General features: G+C 37.2%; 1 protein-coding gene across 3 annotated transcripts in view; it reads left to right on the top strand.

Moving 5' to 3' along the window:
- Window positions 1-24,536, top strand: part of LOC135222075 (alpha-(1,6)-fucosyltransferase-like) — a 458,798-nt gene that overhangs the window by 306,008 nt on the left and 128,254 nt on the right. The window contains exon 2 of one of the 3 annotated variants that reach the window (XM_064260245.1): window positions 23,210-23,273. The exons of the other annotated variants lie outside the window; for them this stretch is intronic. The gene's annotated coding sequence lies outside the window, so the exon portion shown is untranslated. The remainder of the gene's footprint in view (window positions 1-23,209; window positions 23,274-24,536) is intronic. 3 annotated transcript variants of the gene reach the window in all.

Raw genomic sequence — 24,536 nt, forward strand, 5'->3', positions numbered from 1 at the left:
TCTACTCGTCATTTTTACCAGATACATATGAAAAAATGCATTGTGGCTATTACAATTTCATTATATATATATATATATATATATATATATAGATGATATATATATATATATATACATATATACTACATTAACCTACAAATGTCCTTTAATATCCAATTCGCTCGACCTCGGAATAATTTTTTTTTATCTATGTTAACCGAAGGGAAATTTTTTCATTGATAATAAATTTAGTCCTCTCGTGGGATTCGAACCAGCGGCACAGAGGGGAAATCAGGAATTCAGTGACATTACCGACTTACGGCCAACAAGTGAGGTATAAGTTGATACCAATCCCGACCATTACAAATCGCCGTCGAACTCAGGTATTTGTAATTAGAATCGATATCCAACCCCCTCAGCCATGTTAAAGTCGACAGTGATTTGAAAGGTCGGAACCGGTATCAACCTATACCTCATTTGCTGGCCGAGTCAGTATGACACTTTAGTCCTGACTTCTCTGTCTGCTGGTTCCAATCCACGGAGAGGGCGATATTATTATTAACAAAAAAATTCCTCTTTGGTTAACATATATGAAAATATAAAACGTGATAAAAATTCACATATGCATACACACATATGAAATATATATATATATATATATATATATATATCTATATATATATATAATATATATAATATATATATATATATATATATATATATATATATATATATATATATATACATATATATATATATAAACACTATGCTTAAAAATTCACAGTAGATGCACGTCACTTCATAAATAAGCGAATACAACAGGAAAATTATAGAAATCCAAGCGTTTTCGTCTTTACTACGACATTGTCAAGGAGATAATGAAATACAATTGGAGAGAAAGGTCTCAGGTACACAACAAGATCAAGAATACCAGATGGTTAATTGTCAAAAGGGTAAAAATTTAAAAGAGATAATCCAGGATTATCGGATATCACACGGTCAGAAACCTAAACAGATTTGACCCTAACCGAAATTACAAAGTATCTTTACAGTCCAAAACATGTAAAAACTGAATATATTAATTTTGTTGCTTATATTTATCTACACTTTTTTCATTATGAAAGCATCAAGTTTGAATAAACCAAGACTTAAATTTAGAACATTTCTATTATTTGACTTGATGAAACAAGATTCAATGATATTCCATTTAACTGTGTCATTACATGGGATATAGGCTCTTGCTTGACTCCAGTTAATAGGATGATCTAAGTCTCACATATGTACGAATAATGCATTCGATATTTGCCCAGTTCTCACAGAATATTGGTGCTGTTTCAGACGTTGTGAAAGAGATTTACCGGTTTGTCCGTAATAGACTTTATCACACTTTTTGCAAGGAATTTTATATATGCAGCTGGAGATCTTTAGGAGAATTTTTGATTACTAAACTCTTGACATTAATATTACTGAAAACAACATTTATGTTAAAAAAGCTTTAAAATTCTAGGAATATCTAAAAACCTTTCATTTTAGGGTAATTTTAGAATGTTATGCTTTACTAAATTCAAGTTTGTCATTAGTTGAATAAAAAATTTTGTTTTTCTAGCTCTTTCCATGGCCACATCTACAAAAGTCCTTTGGTTAGTTTCAATGCAATATCATAAATAGTTTTTAATTTCAGCGTCAATAAACTGCGGGCTACAGACACGTAAGCCCTTAGGAACATCCAAGAAAAAACAGAATTTGACATTTTGATGGTGATTGGAGTAGTAATGAACAGAAGAGGCAATGTTAGTTGATTTTCGAAAGACTGAAAAGGTGAAATTTCTATCATTTCTATGACAGTTACATCTAGAAAAATTCTAGTTACAATTTCTTTCTGGATTTCTGACTATCTTTTCTTGTGGTATTCGCTTATACACAACACACACACACACACACACACACACACACACACACACACACATATATATATATATATATATATATATAGATATATATATATATATATATATATATCTATTGATATATACATATATTCACACACACACACTTTCGCTACGTGACCCCTTTTCTCTTAGGCGGAAGATAGTGAGTTCCTATGTCTATTTTGCTATGAAATGCGACGTCATTACGTAGTAGAGTCCGAATATGAGATTGTGTCTGGTGATCGGCTTAAAGCGGTTGAAGTAGAATTATGGCCTCGTGAGCTTATCGGCGGAAATCGACGACTCTTGACGGAGGGACGATTGAAGTCTGTCGAATCAATGCTTTATCGGTCAAAGGAAGAAGCCTTTTTTGGTAAAGGGGCGTATTCTTTATTATTCAAGGATGAATGCTTTATTGTTAAAGGGATGGACGTATTTTTTATTGGGCAAGGGAGAGTGGGTGGGGAGGGGTCTCTCTCTCTCTCTCTCTCTCTCTCTCTCTCTCTCTCTCTCTCTCTCTCTCTCTCTCTGGCATTATTTAGTTGCAATGAGATGCCATTTTTAGTTTCAAACAGCTTTTAGGCATAACTTCAAGTTTAAACAATTTTTCTCACTCTAGGTTAAATTACCCAGCGTACTCTCTCTCTCTCTCTCTCTCTCTCTCTCTCTCTCGTTGTTTTGCTCATAAGATGCCCCACGAATCAAGATAGTGCCCGAGATTTCAAGTTTTGAACTCTCTCTCTCTCTCTCTCTCTCTCTCTCTCTCTCTCTCTCTCTCTCTCTCTCTCAGTCGCTAGAGATAAGCCTGTGTACCTCCCATTCAATAAGAATTAAGTCAGTTGTTGAGTTTCCTGATCTCCCATAATCTGATATCGACTGAATTAACTCAATTTATGATTTGAGTGGTTAGCTTAGAGCTCAAGTAACGTCTCCGTCGTGGGTATATTCTCTCTCTCTCTCTCTCTCTCTCTCTCTCTGGTCAAAAAAAGGTGAAAAATATTATACACAAGATTTGTTAAACTCTCTCTCTCTAAAAATTAAAGAATAAATTAGTATTTCATAAGATTTGTTCTCTCTCTCTCTCTCTCTCTCTCTCTCTCTCTCTCTCTCTCTCTCTCTGGAAAAAATATAAAAATATTATTCACAAGATTTGTTAAACTCTCTCTCTAAAACATAAAGAATAAAAATTAGTATTCTTAAGATTTGATTGTTCTCTCTCTCTCTCTCTCTCTCTCTCCTCACCTCTCTCTCTCCACTCTCTCTCTCTCTCCTCTCTCTCTCTCTCCCCAAAAAAAAAAAAAAAAGTCCATTTCCACTTCTTGAAATATTTATATATGACTATATATGACGCTGTTCTTGGCTGATTCCGCCAATACGTGTTTAATTTTCATTATTGTTTTCCGAGCGAATCAGTTCTAGGACAACGCCAAATCTTCTTTGAATTGCTCATATTTTCCACCAATACCCTTTTTAGTATGTATTTAGTTTCACGTTTGCCTCCCTCATCGCTTTCACTTCGTCTTTTGTTCGCAATCCATACTCCATAACCGTGTATATTTTATATATGTAGTATATATATATATATATATAATATATATATATATATATATATATATATATATATATATAATAATATATATATATATGCGTGTGTGTGTATATATATATATATATATATATATTATATATATATATATATATATATAGTATTATAATATCCTGCTCTCCAGTATATCTCAGACATATTTGTAAAAAAAATGAAAACTAAAAACTGTGATAGATTCAGTCAAGAACAGTCTTATGATATATATCCATAATGCAAGAAGAATAAATCGACAAATGTTGTGAATTACATCATTTCTTCTTCATTTTTCTTTTTGAGAGAGAGAGAGAGAGAGAGAGAGAGAGAGAGAGAGAGAGAGAGAGAGAGAGAGAGAGAGTTACAAGAAGTTACAAGGATTAGGACGTCTCAAAGGCTTGTTAGTCAATCCGAGGAGACATCGCGTGCTCACTTATCTGTAGGAGCAGGTTTTACTGTGCATTCACAGTGTCCTAATGATTTTGTCTTGCTTTCCTTCAAACTCTTCCACACTGTTGCTATTTACAGCTTCTGGTGGCAGTTTATTCCACGTCTCAGAGAGAGAGAGAGAGAGAGAGAGAGAGAGAGAGAGAGAGTAGAGAGGAGAGAGAGAGAGAGAGAGAGAAATATACCCAAATAATAAAATAAATTCTGAAATTATTTTATGTGGGTAAATGAAGTGGATAGCACCACTAAATCTATAGCAGCTTTCCACTGCATGAAATCTTTGGATGAGGTCCCGACTAATTCCAATCTGGAAGAAGCCTGCAAGGCAGATCAGCTTCTTTCCCCTTAACTTGATAATTATAATGAGAAATCGCGTTTCTTCTCAGCTTCAGGAAGTTTTTGGCCACAAGTTAACTCCATTCTTCTGCTTCGTCGGCTTTAAGAATTTAATTTTCCTTCCGGCTTTTTGTTCTAATTTTATCCGCTCTTCTGATCTATCTGTTTTCTCCCCTTCTGGAATTTATTTCCCCTTCTGATATTTATTTACCTATATATATATATATATATATATATTATATATATATATATATATATATATATATACTATAAATGTTTCCCACTTCTGATATAAATTTTTTTCTCCCCTTCTGTATCTACATTATCCCTTCTGATATCTATTTTCCCCCTTCTGATATTTCTTATTCCACTTCTGCTTTTTTTTTTCTTATTTTCCCTCTTGACATCTATTTTCTCCTCATATTTGAATGCATACTATTACCTATATTTTCAGTTGATGAGTGACAGGTTAGTGTTTTATGTATGCGCTTTTTTGGTGAACAGTTCAGTTAATGCGTATATTTTGAATCTCCTTTTAATAAAAGACTTTATGTACATATATGATCATATATATATATATATATATATATATATATATATATATATATATATATATATATAATATATATATATATATAAGCTACAATATACTGTAATATTCATTTAGCTCTATCTATAATATATATATATATATATATATATATATATATATATATATATATATATATATATATATATATTATATATATATATATAAGCTGCAAATGTCCTTTAATATCCAATTTGTTGTACCTCGGAATTGATATGTTTTCATATATGTTAACCGAAGGGGAATTTTTTCGATGATAATAATTTCGTCCTCTCGTGGACTCGAACTAGCAAACGGACAGAGGAGAAATCAGGACTTCAGTGACATTACTGACTCTGCCAGCAAGTAAGGTATAATCGAATCCGACCTTTCAAATCACTGTCGACTTTGTTAACATGGCAGAGGAGGTTGGATATCGATTCTAATTACAAATAACTCAGTTCGACAGTGTTTTGGCGCAGATCATTTGGGTCCAACGTTTTGGCGATAGACAGTTTGGCGCTCGTTATTTTGGCGATGAGCTCGTTTGGCGCCAATTCAGAATAAAAACAAAAAGTCGAAAGTTGATACTTTAGTCTCTCGCTTTGTAATTATTTTCTCATACATCAATATATTTGCTTAAATGTTCCTCCACTTACCACCCATCGGATTCACGTAAAATATTTACCCAGGTCTTTCTACCAAAAATAAACATTCTCTCATCTTCTTGACCACTGTAGCCAATTAACAAGTCTTTAGGTTGACCACCTTTCGTCACATAAAAATTAATACTCGTCTAGGATTACTCACTCTCTTGAACTAACAGGATTTGGAGGAGCTGAATATAATTGATTTCCTATTCCTCGTCAATTTCTTTCGTGGCATCAGAAGTTGCTAATGCAGTCAGAGCAGCTTAAGAACTTTTTCAATTATATTTATGTTTTACACATGTTTTGATTTTAGCAACTTCCACACTTACTGATGAAGTACCATGAGAATGTCCGTTCACTTGTTTTACTACCTTATGGTTTTTAGTGTAAATGCGACCTTTACACTCGTTCTTTAATTCATATTTCCACAATTTTACAGAAGGATTGTTTGTGCTACATTTATCAAACACATTATATATATAATCGACGAGTGAAATTTTTGGTTTGTCTCACTTGCTTAGAATGTTTTCAGGCATTTTTAATTATGGGTTGTAAAATACGATAGAGAGAAAATTATATTGCAGTTTTCCAAGATGAAGAGATTACAGTACAGTTTGATTGTCACAACAAGTGTTGAACGAGAAAATGATTACAAAACGAGACTATTATCTACGGGTGGTCGTTACAGCTTTGAATTTCAACTTTCGACTTTTTGTTTTTGTATTTCAGCTCTCCATTATTAAGGACAACAAGTTTGATTATCAAGACAGGTGTTAAATGAGAAGTGATTATAAAGCTTTGACTATCAACTTCCGACTTTTTGTTTTTATTCTGAATTGGCGCCAAAGGAGCTCGTCGCCAAAATAACGAGCGCCAAAACTGTCTATCACCAAAATGGTGGCGCCGAACAGTCCTGCTCCGATCAACTTATACCTTACTTGTTAGCCGAGTCCGTAATGCAAGTCAACGATTTCTCCTCTGCCCGTCCGCTGGTTCGAATCCACGAGAGGACGAAAACATTATCAACTAAAAAATTTCCCTTCTGTTAACATAGATGAAAATATATGAATTCCGAGGTAGAGCGAATTGGATATTAAGGACATTTGTAGCGTAATGCATGCATGTGATTCATGGCGGTGTGATATGTATTTATATATTATATATATATACTATATATATATATATATATATATATATATATATTTATTATATATATATATATATATATATATATATATATATATATATATATATATATACATACATACATATACAGAGAGAGAGAGAGAGAGAGAGAGAGAGAGCGTTGCGTGAATGAACGTGACGAACCTTTCAAGTCGTAGGAAACGACTCCGCCCTTCCATTTACTTGTGTATTGTGCTACCTGCCCTTTTAATTAGTACCTGTTCACGATATCGAAAGCTTAATATCCCCCATTTTTATGTTAGCGCGTTCATTTTGCTTTTGTAAGGGGGAGAGAGAGAGAGAGAGAGAGAGAGAGAGAGAGAGAGAGAGAGAGAGAGAGAGAGAGTTGGCAAAAATATACCTCACATCCGGTCCTTGATAACACACGTCTTGCAAGAGCAGCCTCCGAAAACCTTCTGTCTCACTTCCTTCTCATTTGCACCCGTTTTTCTTTTCTTTTATTTTTTTTGCTTCTTCTTCTTCTTCTTCTTCTCTTCTTCTTCTTCTTCTTCTTCTTCTTCGTTTCACTTTCAGCATCCGATTTTAAAGGTCTGTTGCTGAAACACTGGTTGAGCCGAAGTTTCATTTGGTTTATATTTCTGTTTTCTGTATACTAAAGAAATCGTGTAGGTTGTTTCTTCACTCACACTCAATCACACACACGTTCGATCAGCGAAGTCAAGCCATGTTGGTTCTGGTCATTACTTGGGTGGGTTACTGCCAAGAAATGACAGACATTTGCAAAGCTTTTTAAGAGAAAAAATGTGTATTGAGAGAGAGAGAGAGAGAGAGAGAGAGAGAGAGAGAGAGAGAGAGAGAGAGAGAGGTGAAAGTTATTCCTTCGGTATTTGTTAATCTGAAACCTGGATTCAGAGGAAGATACGATTCTTGGTAACAGAGACACAGAGAAATACATTTCGTATTGGTAGAGGGAACAGTCACATCACCCTCACTTGCCTGGTGTGTGTGTGTGTGTATGTATGTATGTTTATATATATATACATATATATATATATATATATATATATATATATATATATATTATATATATATATATATGATTAACTGACGATAATGACTGCTACGAATAACAGACGATTGAAATGACAAATAAATGACTTTGTATCTTGTGCCTGGTTGCCTTAAACTACTTCCCTTTCCGTTGAACGATTGAAATAGCAGCTCCAGATCTTTTATGCTTTGTGGTTTATTTCATTGAAGCTCATTCGTTGCTGATAAGCCGTTCATAAATCTTGCGTTTTGGCGCAGTGGCTTTCTCTCACGACCCACGAAGCCGTGGAAATTCGTCGCTCCTGCTCGCGTGCCTAGTATGTCAGTACGGAGCCAGTCTTGTGATCATAGCAGATTGCATTATATATAATATATATATATATATATATATATATATATATATATATATATATATATATATGCGTTTGTGTATGTGATGTATGATTATACACAATGCACACAGTACATACGTATATAGTGATGTTGTATAAATATATATAGTATATATACACATGTACTTGTCTGTGTATGTATGTATATATATATATATATATATATATATATATATATATATATATATATATATATATATGAATTATAATCACATTACCACAGGTGAAAAATGAGAGGGCGGGGTGTAGGTCCTGGCGGTTTCGACTTTATTTCCAAGCCACATACACACATCATACATATATATATATATATATAATATATATATATATATATATATATATATAGATATATATATATATATATAATTCTTGTGTTTTGCGGTAATCGTCTGCTATATCATTACAGATATCATATATCCTTCACATTTATGGTATCAGCTCGAAGTGCGTGGCGTTAACTTCTGGCGCCTGGCTTTTAAACTAACCGTATACTACAAATTCTCCCGCTCCCTGGTTACAGCGATTAGGAAAGGGGGGTTGGTGGGGGGGGGGGGGGGGGGGGGGTTGGGGGGGGGGGGGGGGGAAGGGCATATGTTTGCGTGTCTCAGGGTAGAGACCCGTACTGTGATTATATTGTTTCATGATTATATTGTTTCACATGCAGTCATTTGGTGTGTGTATGTGTTTGTTTGTTTGTTTTTCTGTTTTAGCGGAAAGGCCGTAGTGCAGGATGCATTATGCGCCATCACGGTATATATATATAAGTCAGCATTATTTTCTTTTTTGAGAAACTCACACTTTTCACACAAAGACTACATCTTCAAATCTCTTGTTTCGGTGGATGTACGGTAGATGGACTCAGTGAGTTGTTATTGTAATTTTCAAACTATTTATATATATGTACATATATGTATATATCTGTGTGTGTGAGGTATGTATATACTATATATGTATATGTATATATATATATATATATATATGTATGTATGTATGTATGTATGTATGTATGTATGTAAAGTATATAAAATTCGTATTTATATGTCTATATACGCATATATGATAGGTATATGCATATATATAAAGTATATAAAATCTATATATATGTTTATTTACGCATATATATATATATATATATATATATTATATATATATATATATATATATATATATAGATATATATATGAGAGAGAGAGAGAGAGAGAGATGAGAGAGAGAGGAGGCAGAGAGAGAGAGAGAGAGAGAGGGCGCGCATATGTTAGTGCGCCGTACAATACGTGGTGACATCATCACATTCGTGATGTATGTCAATGTAGTCTTGAGTGTTTAGTGTTCAATTACTCTTCAAAATCTGAGGGCGAAAGTAATGGAGGCAGTGAAACAACCCAGATGAAAGATGAAGCGGCCAGAACGGGAAAGCAAAAGTGGGCGTCGGTTGGCCACAACGAGAACCCGATACCCCGTTGTTTTGTAGAGTTGTTTGTATCTTGTGTGTTCTGAGTGATGGGCATCGTAGTCGAAGCCTTCTAACTTGGGGTCATTGCATTATTCTATTAACATTTGACCCACCCACCCCATAGAGTGGTAGTGCCGCCAGTCGCACCTCATGCGGTGGACTGTAAGCGTTACTTAAGGTTCTTTGCAACGTCCCTTCGTCCATGAGCTTTCATTCCTTTTGTTGTTCCTCTGTTCATATTCTCATTCGTCCATCTTACGTTCCATCCTCTCCTACCAATTTTATAGTGCTATTGCGAGGTTTTCCTCCTGTTACACCTTCCATACCTTTCTACTATCCATTTCAAGTTTCATCGCTGAATGACCTCATAGTTCCCGGCGCTTGGTCTATGACAAAACTTCTATGTTCCATATTAAAATTTGACGGATGCATTTGTCTGTGAGTAATCTGATGCCACATCTGTGAAGCATAACAGAGGATGGCTGGATTCCCTCTCTACTGCAGAGGCAAATTCATTTCAGTATAAAATGAGCTGGATACAGAGTAGTCGAGCTGGATTTAAGCTATAAAATGAGCTGGAATTAGAGTCGACTTATTTAAGTATAAAATGAGCTGAATTAGAGTCGATTATTTAAGATAAAATTGAGAGGAATAGAGTCGACTTATTTAAGTATAAAATGAGCTGGAATTAGAGTCGACTTATTTAAGTATAAAATGAGCTGGAATTAGAGTCGACTTATTTAAGTATAAAATGAGCTGGAATTAGAGTCGACTTGGGCAACACATCCCGATGTATGAAAATGATCTGGAATCAGAGTCGACTTGGGCAACACATCCCGAAAATATGATGCATCTGTTGTAACAGGTGTTGGAATGAAAAGTCATTGGCGAAAAATGATAACCTACTCCCATATGTAGCAATTGTTACGAAAAGAAAAAGAGTTAAAAATCCGCGTCAAGTTTTTTGTACAGCGTATAATATTGTGTGACCCGCGGCCCATGAAACTCTCAGCCACAGCCCGGTGGTGTCCTGTCCTATAGCGTTGCCAGACGCAATATCATGGCTAACTTTAACAGAAAATAAAATAAAAACTACTAAGACCAGAGGGCTGCAATTTGGTATGTTTGATGATTGGAGGGTGGATGACCAACATACCAGTTTGCAGCCTATGAGCCTCAGTCATTTTTAAGATCTGAGACATACAACCATTTCAATATTTTTCTTTTACAGGAAACTAAAAATGGGAGTAAGGTGTTATCTACATCAGGGAGATATTGTCGACAGTCTAGTGTGCCAATATGGAGGTTGTTAGTAATATGACACTGTACACAGTTGTTTTGATGGTGTATAAAGGTTTCAGTTCAGAGGAACCAGAGAGAGACGAAATATTATCCAGAGATGTTTAATTCTTATCTGTTTCTGTGTGTGTATTCTCAACAGATGTCTTGAAAGGACTTGGTTGAGTTTGGAGAAATGTTGAAGAAAAATTGAACGCTTGATAAGATAATCATCCTAAATATGCTATATATATCTGTGAGGCATTTAGTGAGGAATTAAGGAGGCATAATGAGGAATTGCTATTCAAGGTCAGAAAGTAAATTCTCAGATTATTTTTGTAAAGAACAAAAAATTGGATATAGGAAGGAAGAAAGAGAAGATTCGTTCTGAATTAGGATAAGGATTAAACTCATAAAAGAATCATAAATCAAGAATTCTGAATTGTAGGTTTTTAGAATGGGTGAGAATCCGCTTAGATGTTTTATGAATTTCGGTTAACTAAAGTGTATGGAATACGTAGCAGACAAAGTTTTTCTTCAGATGGTACGGGAGGCTGGAGTGACTAGTTCCATAAAAGAGAGGGAAAAGAGTGTCCATTTTAACGATGTTATGGCGCTGGAGTGGTATTTTCAGTAAATCCTTCAGTCACTTGGCTTTAGGTCAAATTACATCATGTGTGACTAATATGTGTGAATGTGCCAACAATAAAGTTAACATAGTACTGCTTTAGTCCTACGAGTGTTTTCTGTAGGCATTACTTAGGGTTCCTTGCAGCGTCCATTCGGCCCTTAGCTGCAACCCCTTTCATTCCTTTTGCTGTACCTCCGTTCATATTCTTTCTTCCATCTTTCTTTCCACCCTCTTCTAACAGCGTTTCAGTTCTGAAAGACCTCACGGGTCCCAGCGCTATCGATCTAGTCCTATTTTCCTCTGGAGCATCTTTGCCTCAAATGTTGTTCCTGATCAAGGCAGCCAACTTCACAGTCAGAGCCTTGCTTAAGTCACCACATCCTTCTTAGTTGTCGCCTCCTCCTGTTCCCTTGCGTACACTCTGAACTCTGGGATGATTTTTCTGTCGACTTATTCTATGGACGCCCCCAAGTGGTGTTGGCAAGTGTTGTTGCCCCAAGGTAAACCGTTGTGTTTTTCGGCCAATTGTGACGTACCAGGCTTCAGTTTAGAGGGGACAGCTTATCCTTTTTTAGTCTGTAGCTATAACCACCTCTTCTCTTCCTTTGATTTATAGATGAGCTTTTTCCTTTGTACTTCACAAGGTTAGATTAGCTTTCTCCTTTGTCCCTCATTGGGTTAGAATAGCTTTTTCCTTTGTCCTTCATAGGGTTAGATTAACCTTTTGCTTTTGTCTTCCATTGGGTTTTTTAATCAGCTTTTCCCTTTGTCCTCTACAGACTTCAATTAGCTTTTTCCTTTGTTGTTCACAGGGTTAGATTAACTTTTTCCTTTGTCCTGTTAGGCTAAGATTAGCCGTTTCCTTTGTCCTCCACAGCGTTAGATTAGCCTTTTCCTTTGTCCTCCACAGCGTTAGATTAGCCGTTTCCTTTGTCCTCCACAGCGTTAGATTAGCCGTTTCCTTTGTCCTCCACAGCGTTAGATTAGACCGTTCCTTGCCTTGTCCACACGCGTTAGATTAGACCGTTTCCTTTGTCCTCCACAGGTTAATTAGGACCGTTTCCTTTGTCCTCCACAGCGTTGATTAGCCGTTTCCTTTGTCCTTCCACAGCCATTTAGATTGCCGTTTCCTTTGTCCTCCACAGCGTTAGATTAGACCGTTTCCTTTGTACCTCCACAGCGGTAGTTAGCCGTTTCCTTTTCCCGCCACAGCGTTAGATTAGCGTTTCCTTTGTCCTCCACAGCGGTAGATTAGATTAGCCCGTTTCCTCCCCCACAGCGTTTAGATTAGCCGTTTCCTTTGTCCTCCACAGCGTTAGATTAGCCGTTTCTGGGGGGCACTCCACAGCGTTAGATTAGCCGCCCTTTCATTTGTTTTCCTCCACAGCGTTAGATTAAGCCGTTCCTTTTCCCGCCACAGCGTTAGATTAGCCGTTTCCTTTGTCCTTCCACAGCGAGATTAGCAGTTTTCCTTTGTCCTCAAGCGTTAGATTCCGCCTGTTTCTGATTGTCCTCACAGCGTTAGATTAGCCGTTTCCTTTGTCATTCACAGCGTTAGATTAGCGTTTCCTTGTCCTCCACAGCGTTAGATTAGTTTCCGTTTCCGTTTGTCCCACTTTGTCCACAGCGTTAGATAGCCGTTCCTTTGCCTCCACAGCGTAGATTAGCCGTTTCCTTTGTCCTACACAGCGTTAGATTTAGCCGTTCCTTTGTCCTCCACCAGCAGCTTAGATTAGCCGTTTCTTTGCCCTCCACAGTTAGTTAGCGTTTCCTTTGTCCTCCCACAGCGTTGATTAGTCGTTTCCTTTGCCTTCACAGCGTTACATTAGCCGTTTCCTTTGTCCTCCACAGCGTTAGATTAGCCGTTTCCTTTGCCTCCACAGCGTTTACATTAGCCGTTTCCTTGTCCTCCACAGCGTTACATTAGCCGTTCTTTGTCCTCCACACGTTAGATTAGCCGTTTCCTTTGTCCCCCACAGCGTTAGATTAGCCGTTTCCTTTTGTCCTTACAGCGTTTAGATTAAGCCGTTTCCTTTGTCCTCCACAGCGTTAGATTAGCCGTTTCCCCTTTGCCCTTCACAGCGTTAGATTAGACGTTTCCTTTTGCCTTCACGCGTTGATTAGCCGTTTCCTTGCCCTTCAGCGTTAGATTAGCCGTTCCTTTGCCCTTACAGTTAGATTAGCCGTTCCTTTGTCCTCCACAGCGTTAGCTAGCCGTTCCTTTCCCGCCACAGCGTTAGATTAGCCGTTTCCTTTGTCCTCCACAGCGTTAGATTAGCCGTTTCCTTTGTCCTCAGCGTTACTTAGCCGTTTCCTTTGTCCTCCACACTAGATTAGCCGTTTCCTTTTCCCGCCACAGTCGACATAGCCGTTTCCTTGTCCTCCACAGCGTTAGATAGCCGTTTCCTTTGTCCTCACAGCGTTAGATTAGGCGTTTCCTTTGTCCTTCACAGCGTTAGATTAGCCGTTTCCTTTGTCCTCCACAGCGTTAGATTAGCCGTTTCTTGTCCTTTCACGCGTTAGATTAGCCGTTTCCTTTGTCCTCCACAGCGTTAGATTAGCCGTTTCCTTTGTCCTCCACAGCGTTAGATTAGCCGTTTCCTTTGTCCTCCACAGCGTTAGATTAGCCGTTTCCTTTGTCCTCCACAGCGTTAGATTAGCCGTTTCCTTATCTTTGTTGGGGTGAGTTCTAACAGAAATTCTTGTATTATTATTATTATTATTATTATTATTATTATTATTATTAATGTGTAGTCATGTGTGAGTTGACTGATATGTGTCCTTTTTTTGTAGTTTATTAGACTCTCTCTCTCTCTCTCTCTCTCTCTCTCGTAGCTAAATGACATGTACAATGGATGGTTCCGGAACGTAATACCCTTGAGTGATCTGTCAAGTGATTTTATTAGCTTAATTAATGTTATTGAGAAACGCTTCTCTGAATACCAGCAATGAAGTTACCAAGTAGATAGGCTCTCTCTCTCTCTCTCTCTCTCTCTCTCTCTCTCTCTCTCTCATCTCTCTTCTCTCTCTCTCTGGTAGACATTAGAGGTGCCTCACACTGATGGACCTGGGGCAACCCGAACAAGATGTAAGGTCTGTAAGGTCTCATACACACACGAATATATGGGTATGTACAGATAGAACTACTTCTTGTTTCATTGCGTACCAATAGCATTGCAATTTCTCTGATGTACTGCAGTGTCTCTAATACAATCCCCGTAGATGGGATAGTGCCGTCAACGCACCTCATGCGGTGCACTGTAGGCATTACTTATGATTATTTGCATCTTCCCGTCGTTATCTACCTGAAATCCCTTTCGTTCCTTTTACTGTACCTCCTCTCATATTATCTTTCTTCCATTTTGCTATCCACCCTCTCCTAACAACTGCGAGGTTTTCCCCCCTGTTACATCTTTCAAACCTTTTCTATATCGATTTCCGTTTCACGCTGAATGACCTCATAGGTCCGAGCGCTTGGCCTTTGGCCTAGATTCTCTATTCATAATGTTTTGTTCTATTTACTGGATTCCGTTATGGGAGAAAATTGTTTCGGTGCAAACAGCAAAAACTTCGAAACATGATGAGGATTGTGATTCGTTGCTGTGTGTGACAAGTAAGTATAGGGGTATATAGTGCCTTCAGGTCCCCCGTCGCGTCGGCTGCGTTGTTGTGTTGAAGAGGAAATGATTCAAGTTGATAAATGTTGCCTGGCAGCTTTACTCGTTTCCTGAAGTGTGACACGCTTTGGTGCCATCTGTCACTTCGATCAGAGTTCAACACATACACACACATACACACATATGTATAACTGAATCACGAAAGTATGGAACGTGATAAATACATAAATAAAGGTATAAGCCATGAAGGAAGTGAAACACTCCACTTTCCTTCGTGGCTTATACCTTTAGTTACACACACGCAGATAGTATATATACATGTAGAATGTACATGAATATATGTAATGGGCGTAATGTCTGTCCGTCCGCCTGTCATTCAATCACGGCCAAACGGCCGGTCCGATGGGCATGAAACTTGGCAGGGTATTAGTTGGGATCCCTGAGATGGTTTATAATTGGGTTTCATCCTACCCTCCCCCCCCCAGAAGCGGGTGGGGATGAGAAGGGATTCCCCGAAACGAAGCTGGTAACCCCCGTAGACTTAGTTACTTTACGAATTTTCATACATAATTTCTGTATACATAATGTTTGCCAGTATATATAATTATGTGACTGGTAAAAATGTTCTGTTACAACAGAATTCCACGTAATTAAAGGAGCCCATAAAAACGCCGAAGTGTAGAAACTAAGCATATTATATAGGGCGTTTTTATGAGTTCCTTTTATTAGATAGATGTGTGTGTATATATATATATATATATATATATATATATATATATATATATATATATATATATATAGATATATATATATATATATATATATATATATATATATATATATATATATATATATATATATATATATATATATATATATATATATATATATATATATATATATATATATATATATATATATATATATATATATATATATACCTACGTACGTATGTAGTATATATCCCCCTCCACCTAAATTTATATAAAAACGCTCCCGCAAACCATTACAAAATCTCTTATTCATTCAAAGCTTTACATTCTAAAACTCCACACCTAAAAAAGTTATGCATCCTTAAAGTTCCCCTTGTAAAGCTCTGCATCCTTAAAAACAAAAAACCCTTCCCTTAGACCTTGACTCCTCAAGCTTACTCATCTGAAGCTTTTGACCTTAACCCTTCCCCCCCCACCTCCCTCCTTCCACCCCCTCCACCCACCCCCTACCCTCCCCCTTCCCTCATAGCCTGTCATAAGAATCGTGACGCACTTCAATCAGACCATTAAAAGCCAGCGAAAAGGAAAGCGCACCTCATTCAAACTTCGGATTCCATTGGATTCCATCCTGTGTGTGTGTGTGTGTGTGTGTTTGTATTTGTGTGTGTGCGTGTGTGTCCCTTACCGCGTCGGCGGGGGAGCGCGGTAATCGATTGCAAATGCATGACTTCGTCAAGTAAAGAACTCCGGAGGGCCGCCATTTGCATCCGTTGTCGAATCCATGCAAGAGATTTAAGAGAAGAAGAAGAAGAAGAAGAAAGAAGAAGAAGAAGAAGGAAGAAGAAGAAGAAGAGGAGGAAAAAGAAGAAGAAGAAGAGGAAGTGGGTGCTGGAAGACTGTCTTCCTCTTCTTTTCATTGATTTTTCATTTGTTTTTGGAGGTTGTGTTAAGAAGATATCGGAACCGATAATTTGTGTTTGATATGGCCGTGCGGTCGTATCATCGTCATCATCATCATCATCTGTGTATGTTGCTAAGCTTCATAATCTGTTTTTGTTGTTGATGTTGAGGTAAAGGTCGCCTTCTAAAGGCCACACGACCTCTTGCTGTTTACAACTTCTGGTGGCAGTTTATTCCATGTGTAACATATCTTTGTAGTAAAGAAGTTCCCACAATGGGATGTGTTGTATCTCTACAGTTATAGTTTCCATCCATTATTTTTTGTCTGGTTTTCGTTTAACGTAAATAAGTTATTATCTACTTTTGTTATGCCTTTCAGTATTTTGAATGTTTCTATTAGTTGTCCTTGCAATCGTAGTGTTTTTAAGCCATACATGTTCAGGCTCTCTAGTCGTCTTCGGTAATCTATTTGTCTGATGGATGGAATTAACTTTGTGGCTCTTGCTTGTACCCTTTCTAATCTATTTATGTCTTTTCTTAGTGTTGGTGACAAAACTGTACTGCATATTCAAGATGGGGTCTAACTACTGATGTGTAGAGCTGCAGCACCGTTTCCTTATTTCTGTATTTGAACTGCCTCTTCGTGTATCCCACTAGTTTCTGTGCTTTCTTTTCTACATTTATGCAATGTTTTGTGGATTTTAAGTCCTTGGTAATAATAACTCCAAGGTCCTCCTCTTGTTCTACACTACTAACGTCATTCCCAAGCAGCTTGTGAAGCTGGCATGGGGGTCGTTTGTTCCAATTTGTAACACTTTACACTTATCTCCGTTGAAAGGCATTTGCCATTTTTTTTGACAACACTCATATTTTCATTAGATCATTTCTTAAACTTTCCATTGCATCTGGGTCTGCTGCATTTATACCTAGCTTGGTGTCATCAGCAAATTTGGCTATCCTGCTAGTTAAGCCTACATCAATGTCATTAATGTAAATAAAAAACAAGAGGGCCAAGGACAGAACCCTGGGGAACTCCGCTTGTCACATCTTCCCATTCCGATTCTTCAGCATTTATTACGACTCTGTTTTCTTTTAGTTAGCCAGTCTTCGATCCTGTCTGCTGTTTCTCCTACAATTCTTGAAGCTCCAAGTTTTGTCATTAGTTTCTTGTGTGGAACTTTGTCAAAGGCCTTTTGGAAATATTAAGTGGAGTATATCTATTGCTCTAGTACTGTCGTAAATACCACGCGTGTTATGATAAAACTCCAAGAAGTTTGATAGGCAGGATCTGTTTTGTCTGAAACCGTGTTAGCTGTTGAACAACAAGTTGTTTCTATCAATGTGATCCACAATTTGATCTGCAATTATGGACTCAAAAATTTTACAAACGACCGATGTTAGACATATCGGTCTATAGTTTCCCGGCTCTTCTCTTGGACCTTTTTTGTAAAATGGGGCCACATTACCTAGTTTCCATCTTTTTGGTGCCTTTCGTTGTTCTGTACTTTTTCTGTCGAGTTTATATTGGTGAGGACCTATCATCTCTTTTAATTCTTTAATTTCTCTGGATGAATCCCATCCGGGCCAGGAGATTTGAACTTGAGTTTTTTTCTATTTTATCTTTAATGTCCTCTTCTGTAAATATTATTTTGTCTTGTGGTTCTGCCCCTTCATATTTAATACCTGGTTCAGGGATTGAGGTAATGTCTTCAATTGTGCTTTGCCTAAGTCTGTGTTCACTAGGTTTCTCCCTTTGTCTCTGAGGGGACCTATGCTATTTTTTAATGGCTTTCTAATATTTACATGAGCAAAATATTCCTTTGGGTTTTTCTTACAAACTGATGCTACTCTTTTATCCTCATTTATCTTTGCATTTCTTCCTAATTTATCCATTCTACTGAGTTCTTTTTGCCGGCTTGCTTCATCTGGTGTTGGGTGTGGGTTCATTGCTTTGTGCAATCTGTCTCTTTCTCTTATTTGATTTTTGATTTTTCTGTTGAACCACTTAATGTGAAATGTAATATTTTTGTGGTTAATTCTGCCTAGATTTACACCTACTGAAAGATCAGGCAGTAGGTTATCTTCTGTTGATATGACGATGTCTAGTATGTTGTTTCCTCTAGTAGGTTTGCCTACCCATTGGTGGAGGGATTCATTTTTGACAAATTCTAGAAGTCTCTTTCCTTCTAAGTTTGATGCGGAGGTCATGGTGTCCTAGTGTACTGCTGCATTGAAATCTCCCATTATAATGCAGAGAGAGAGAGAGAGAGAGAGAGAGAGAGAGAGAGAGAGAGAGAAACTGGCTCTCTCCCATAAGGAACATTCAACTCTTGAGAGAGAGAGAGAGAGAGAGAGAGAGAGAGAGAGAGAGAGAGAGAGAGAGACTTGCTTTCTTCCATAAAGAACATTCAACTCCTGAGAGACAGAGAGAGAGAGAGTTACAAGGATTAGGATGTCTCTCGAAGACACTTTAGTCCATCCAAGGAGAGGTAATTTTTATTCACTAAGTAAACCTGTTGTGTGCACTAGGTTACTAGTTAATTGACGATGATCTTCCCTCATTCTGGAGCGTAGACTGAGAACAGACGACCCTTGGACGTTTAAATCCCAGTGGAAGATCTGTCCCTGAGAGCAACGTGTTCCACATAATAATTTTTCACTTGATATTCCCCGACTTATTCTGTATCGTTGGACGTCCGCGGGAAGAATTATTATGGCGTGTTGCTCCCCGGTTTGTTGTTTCTTTATAGGTTCTCTCTCTCTCTCTCTCTCTCTCTCTCTCTCTCTCTCTCTCTCTCTCTCTCTCTCTCTCAAACAGATCTATCGATCAATGAATGAATTACCATACTTTTTGGTTAAGGTAGTAAGGTATTAATGGTGCCTGCTTTAATTCATGATTTTCTTTATTGCTGTGCGATGAGTTTTGTTTCAAATCAGAGAATGAAAATAATGGTAACCATAGAAAAAGGATGATGTTGTGATTTTCTACGTTCTTTTATTCATTGCTTTAAAAATTGTATAGAAAATCGTTTGGTGGTGATGAGTCTTGGCTCACGTGTAATAATAGTCTCCAGCATCCATGTGGATTTGGCTGAATGAAATGGGTTCCTTCCTGAATATTGCAGCGTCCTGCTGTAATGATCATCTTGTTGTCTTTCGAAGGCCATTCGTAATTTGGTATATGTATTCCGTTCATTCGTGTATGATCACTTGAATTTGTGCATGCGTTGTTATGCAGATCGACGAAATATTGTATAAGTTATTTCGTATATACATTTCCCTGAGTGATACTAAACTTATGTTTTTCCCCGCATTTCGGTAGAACGCATAATAGTGTCAAATTTGGCAGGACAGGAATCGTTTTCATTTTATAAACATCAGAAGTAAACTGAGGTGAAGTAGCCATAGTATCACGTCATGAATCTTGTTACAAATGATGATATGAACGCACATCTCTCTCTCTCTCTCTCTCTCTCTCTCTCTCTAAGTGAGAGAAAAAGAAAAAACTCCCTACCGCACGTGAGATAATAAAGTCAAATGACTTCTGCCGTGTTTTGAGTTGTATGAATGACTGAAGTGAAAAACCTTAACATTGAGTAAGTTCCTCTACTCTCTGTTAGAGGGGCCACCCTAACTTTTAACAGGCAACGCCCTCCTGAGCTAAGAGCTTTCTCGATGTACTGTTCAGTCCCTGTCGCTGAGTCTTCCGTCTAGCAAAATACTGATTCTCTATAAATGAACCTTGTATTGACTGTGTACGTTATTCATTCTTGCAAAGTCTTCGTTTTTATTTCTATAAAAAAAAAACTTTATTTTTCGTGTAGGTGGCCGAGTCATACGCTAATGAACATCTTCAGGTCGTGCACTTTGGTGTAAATAATTGTAAGGGCGGGTATAGAGTAGGACATGCACGCGGAAATAATTGCTGTATCTGTTGTGTCTTCGAAAGAGTAAGATTTTGTATTCCACTCCCAAACTTCCGTGCTTGTTGGGATATACATATCTTCGCTGGAACATAGTCGTGTCTCCGCGTTATCTTCTAGTTAATAAAGTAATGTAAAGTAATCTCTTGATATAGAAGCCTCCTTTCTTTCTTTTTTGTAGAAAACCAACTTTGCTTTTAAGTTCAAGCTACCTGAGTCGTAATTGCGAACCATTTTGTAGTTTCCTTTGATCTTGTAGTTTGCTCTTATCTTTTACTTTTACCTAACAAAGTTTCATTTTGGGGCAAAAGTTACTTTGCTTTTCTGTCAAATGCAAAGCGCTTTTCAGATTTTTGTCTTTGGTTTTTTTACATGTATAATGTTTTAATGTTTGCTTTTTTACATGTATGTTTTAATGTTTGGTTTTTACTTGTATGTGTTATTGTTTGTTTCTGAAATTTAATTCACTGTGAATTAATGGATTCATTTCAATGTAATTTTAATGGATTCATTTCACTGAATTCATGGATTCATTTCACTATGGATTCATGGATTCATATTCATTTCACTGAATTCATGGATTCATTTCACTATGGATTCATGGATTCATATCATTTCACTGAATTCATGGATTCATTTCTCTGTGGATTCATGAATCATTCAGTTAAGTGAAAAGGCAGCGATTCATTTCACTTAAAATTGAGAAATTATTAGCTGAAAATTATGAGATATATTTAGCAGGATATTAAGGGATTCATTTCACTGAAAGTAATGGATTATTCATTTCGCTGAAGTGAAAGGACTAATATCTCTGAAAATTAAGAATTCTTTAGCTGAAAATGATAGATTTATTACATAGTAACTTTAGGAGGGATTCACTTCATGGAAATTATGCATTATTAATTGAGCTGAAAATTGATGATCCTTTATCTGAAAAGGATTAAATTGATCTCACTAAAAAATCAAGGGATTCCTTTCACTGAAAATGACTGGATAATTAATTTTCCTCAAAATCACTGGATTATTCATTTCCCTGAATTTGACTGGATTATTCATTTCACTGAAAATGAGTGGGTTATGCATTTCATTGAAATTAAATGTATTATTCATGTCATTGAAAATGAATGGATTATTATTCATTTCATTGAACATGAGTGGATTATTCATTACATTAAAAAGTAATAGATTAAATTATTCGTTTCCCTGAGAAGGAAGGAATTTCATTTCATTAACCCAAACTTGAATTGTCCCACCGAAAGCAATTGGTTTTTGCTGCGAAACTCTGGTTGTGAATCCCTTTAGAAATAATTGTTTTTCAGTCCTGCACAACCACAGGGGAAGATCTGGGTGGACTTTGGAGTGGACCTCCTATCCAGCCCCCCTTGGAGGACGGTTGTAGTGGCGTCGTTTTGGGCGTGAGGGACGTCAAAAGTAGGATGGTCATTGAAAGGATGCCTCCTGAATGTTAATGTTGAGTTTGGCTGTCTTGGGGAGTCTTTCCGGCAAGCTGTACTCAAATAAAGGGGTTGAATGTTCCCTATGAGCTCGCTCTCTCTCTCTCTCTCTCTCTCTCTCTCTCTCTCTCTCTCTCTCTCTCTCCAGTGCGCCTCATGCAGTGCACTCTAGGCATTACTTAAGGCTCATTGCAGCGTCCCTTCGGCCCCTAGCTGCAACCCCTTTCATTCCTTTTACTGTTCCTCCGTTCATATTCTCTTTTTTCAACCACCTTCCACCCCCTCTCCCAGCAATGTATTCATGGTGCAACTGCGAGGATTTACTCGTGTTTCTTTCAGACCTTTTACTGTCCATTTCCTTTCAGAGCTGAATGACCTCATTATCCCATTCACGGTCAGCGGCTTTATAGTGTAACGTGGAATATTTCTGATAGGCAGGAACTAATTAATTACCCTTTCCTTAGGCAGTCTTGACTGTAAGAATAGTTCTATGTTAGCGGTCGTTTGTTAGCACATTGCCAGATCCGAAGTAAGTGGTTTCATATCTGTAGAATCACTGTAGATGAATTGTCTTAGGTTTATATGACATTTTCTGTATTGTGCTGTATTGATTTTATTTGAATTATTATTATTATATTATTGTCATTATTATTTAGAAGATGAACCCTATTCATATTGAATACGCCCAAATGGGCCATTGATAGAAATTCAAGCTTCCAAAGAATATACTGTTCATTAGGAAGGGAAATACAGAAAGATGAGATCACACTTGTTAAAACAGAAAAATAAATTGTTAAATACATGAAATTTGATAATTAGGGCAATAATGCATTGCAACATCGCTTGAAACTCTGTAATTCCAATTGCACGACATCCTCAGGGAGGCTGTTCCACAGTCCGACGGAGTGAGGAATGAAAAAACTCGAGAACTGAGAAGTTCGACATTCGACAGCGAGGCATATAGTATACTAACTGCGTATGAATAGGGATAAATGGTACACTTGGGCACAATGCGCCCGCCAGATTATTACAGGTTTAGTGGGGTTTCTCTCGGCAAACACGCAATTACGTCATGTAACCAATACCTGTGTGAGTTGTAGGTGAGTTAATTGTTTTAGATCCCCGAGTAAGCGCAGGTAATTACTGTCCTTTTATTTTTTTTCAGGTAGGTGTCGTTTGTACCCGGCGAGTTGTCCTCGGCTCGTGATAAGGGTATAATCATCATAATCGTAAGTGTTTATCAGTAGCAGTCATAATTAACAAAGTTAACATCCTACCGTTATTCATTTTTTTCTGTGTTATATGCAGAAGAAAAAGGCTGCATGACTCAGTGATGTGTTTGATGCTGAAAATAGTTCCTATGCGTTATTTAATATTGCGTTCACTTTGTTATGGTTTTAGTTATTCCATCCTGACGTCAAATAACTGTTCTGTATTATTAATTATTTTTTACATATATGATCCGTGAAATGCCAAGAGTTGTCTTCACCTAAGGACATTTCAGTTGATGCAAGTTATGGGAAAAAAAATTTAAGCCATTTTTGTTTGTTCTTTAGAATTGAGTGTTTGGATTCCAATCCTCCAGGAGGCTTTTAATCTCGAGAAATGTATGTAATTTTTGTAATATGGACGTAGATCATTTAGAGGAATACGTACGAATACCAAAGGTCTCACCTGGGTCAAAGAAATGTACTGCCATTCTTTTACTGAGGTCTCGCCTCTTTGTCTGCTCCTCTCAGTCTAACATTTCGATCATCATGCAAAAGATGAAGTTGGCCAGGCATAGGAACTAACATGGAAAAACAACAGCAAAAGTGAATTCAGTTGAGGATCCCGTAGAGGGGTTGTGCAGTGAGTGCACCTCATGCAGTGCACCGTAAGCCTTGCTTAATGTTCTATGCATCGTTCCTTCGGTCCCTACCTGAAACCCCTTTCATTCCTTGGAGGACCTCATATGTCCCTGCGGCTGGTCTTTGACCTAAACTCCGTATTCTATTTATCTGTCTTTAGTGGAGGAGGAAATGTGGCTCGAGGGTATTGGAAGGTCCCACAGGAACCTGCTGCGAAGCCGTTGCACCGGATTGATGTGGTTTTGGCAATGCTCGGTGGGAAATGCTGGATCGGCAGGATATACCGCCACGCTCTTGCATCCTGCGCAGGACGCGCCTCTCCTCTTCACTCTGTCATCGCTTTGTGTGTCTATTATGTATGTATGTACATATATATATGTATATATATATGTGTGTATATACATATATATATATATGTTATATAGCATATGTATATATGAATGTAACGCACACAACATAATATATATCAGGGGTGTGTTATGTATGAAATATTACATACACCGCACCACACATCCATGTGTGTATAATATATACATGTAATATTATATATATATATATATTTATATGTATTATATTGTATATATATAGGTGTGTATCAATATATATATATATATAAATATAATATAATATAATATAATATAT

Source organism: Macrobrachium nipponense, chromosome 3 (assembly GCF_015104395.2).
Source record: "Macrobrachium nipponense isolate FS-2020 chromosome 3, ASM1510439v2, whole genome shotgun sequence".
Lineage (NCBI taxonomy): Eukaryota > Metazoa > Arthropoda > Malacostraca > Decapoda > Palaemonidae > Macrobrachium > Macrobrachium nipponense.